The sequence below is a fragment of the Acanthisitta chloris genome, unplaced genomic scaffold, assembly GCF_000695815.1.
Source record: "Acanthisitta chloris isolate BGI_N310 unplaced genomic scaffold, ASM69581v1 scaffold14276, whole genome shotgun sequence".
Taxonomy (NCBI): Eukaryota; Metazoa; Chordata; class Aves; order Passeriformes; family Acanthisittidae; genus Acanthisitta; species Acanthisitta chloris.
Genome location: NW_008677775.1, coordinates 4,162 through 6,621, shown reverse-complemented (window position 1 = coordinate 6,621; position 2,460 = coordinate 4,162).

Genomic DNA, 2,460 nt, shown 5'->3' with positions numbered 1-2,460 from the left:
TCCCCTCCTTCAATTTGCACCCATTACCCCTAGTCCTATCATTGCAGTTCCTAACAAAGAGTCTCTCTGCAGCTTCCCTGTAGCCCCTTCAGACTCTGAAAAGTTGCTATGAGGTCTCCATGCAAACCTTCTCCAGACTGAACAGCCCCAACTTCCTCAACTTGTCTTCACAGGGGAGATATTCCAGTCCTCTTACCAATTACCAACTCCTCTGGACTTGATTTACATAGGCCAGCTCAGATTTAATCTACTCAGTACCAAACATAAATTTAAAAAAACCCCAACAAACCAACCAACTTTCCAGTGACTAAATAATTAAAACAGAGCTTTTCAACATCCTTCCCAGATTTTGCTGAGGATAGAGTCCAAACGTGCAACCTCAGTATTGATTTGTTCTTGCTCCTATTTGAGCAAGCACTGATTCTTCTTCTGCTGCCTCATCTGTTTTGATGCTGCTGATGTTAACATAAGAGGATTTTCACAGAAATCAAAAGACAACCTACTATGTGTGAGAACACCATCCCACTGAGCTCCAGAACTGGCAGAAAGTAACAAAACAAGAAATTGTTTTTGCAGACTGGACAGAGCCTATTCCCAGATTCCTCTGCCTCACCTTTTAGTGATGAGCAATAACGACTTGCACCAAAAAAAAAAAATCACCCTTGGAATTCAAAAATCAGGGACTATTTCTAAAGACAGAGATTTAACGTGCATCTAAATTCAGGGTTAGTGTCCTTAGATGTGCTTCTTTTAAACAAATCAATTCACCAGACTGATAACATCCATCCATTTTCAAAGTACACACTTCCAGTATGAACCCTTAGATTGTTACACAAGAGAAATCTCCCAAGCCGATGCCAATTTATTACCCTATACATCAAATCCCACCTAAACCACTGGTAAAACATCAAACACAAGCAGCCTACCTTATCAGCATTCAGTAAACAAAACCACTGCTGCTCACAGTTAATCTCCAGTGAACAATACTAAAGTGGAAATTGCTCACCGGGAGCTGGGAAGAGGAAGGCAGTGCTGACTGAGCACACGCGCTCAAGCCAAGTTACAGCAACACACTCAACTTCTTTTCCAAACAATTTCTGCACACAAAACCTGTCTCTAACTGCTGGAGAAAAGTAAATCCAGCGTAATGATGCCTTAGCAGATAATAAAACAAGAAGATAAAAATATAAAAGGTTAAACTGAAACAACATTTCATACTAACAGTTGTTTTTTCAAGTTCCGGAAAGTAACGCCTGTGGACACATCACCTCTGCAACTGATGAAGTACAAGGAAACATTACCTGCTTGTAAAACAGAGGCTGAACTGCTGAAGACAATTCATTTGTTTAATTTCTGAAGTTCCTATTTTTTTAAGGGAAGATCATTCACACAAAAAATTTCTTTGTTCAAGCTGTTCTGCTTTTCTCGCTCGCCCTCATATCCAGATGCAGAGGAAGTGCTGCACTTACCAGGAAGGAAGTTTTAACCAAGTTGATTATTCATATGATTGCTCATTTTAAAAGAAGGCAGAATGCTTTTCCTGTCACAGCAGTAAAAATACACTAACAGTACACCGATTTAACACACACACATAGAAAACATGCTAAAAGCCTTTTAAAAATAGAAAAGAACAATCCGGGGGAAAAAATCCAATTAAAGCAAATAAAGCATTTTAAACCAATATATTTTTGAGAGATTACTTTGTAAAGGAGTCAGCTCATGGAATCATCAAGGTTGGAGGAGATATCTAAGATCACAAAGTCCAATCATTAACCTGCCACTCTGCTTTAACCCCTAAACCCTAAACCTTATCCTCCAGCACCAGATCCAGATGCCTCTTAAACACTTCCAGGGATGGTGACTCCACCACCTCCCTGGGCAATATTCCAGTGCCTGAACACCCTTAACAGGGAAAACATTTTTCCTAACATCTAATCTGAATCTCCTCTGTCTCAGTTTATGATAAATACCAGATCAAAGGCAACTAAATCTGCCATGTATCATTATTTTTATTTTCTGGTGATAGGTCTTTGAGGACTCCCAACCCAAATTCACTGGAGTTTTTAAAGCCATTCTCTGTGCAGGCATCACATAAAGATTATATCTGCCAAGGATTTTGCATGGTAACCTCAGCAGTAAAACTGCTGAGCAATCTTCGAGTATTTTTAACTCAGTCATTTAGGATTACAAACACACAATGAAATCCACTAGAAATGATGACTTAAGATGCAGGAAGAAATGTTGAAACTGTAGACTTTCAACCCTAATTCTTATGGTTAACTACAACCTGAAGAGCTGCTCCTCTACTAAAAAAAGTCCACACAGAAAAAAGATTTGGCAAACCATGTACAGAACAGAAAGAAGAGACAGAAAAACCTCTAATTGTATCTTTTTTCCTTATGACTTTTCCAGTGAAACACTGGCCATTCTGAAGACCAACAAGTACTACACATCCTACAG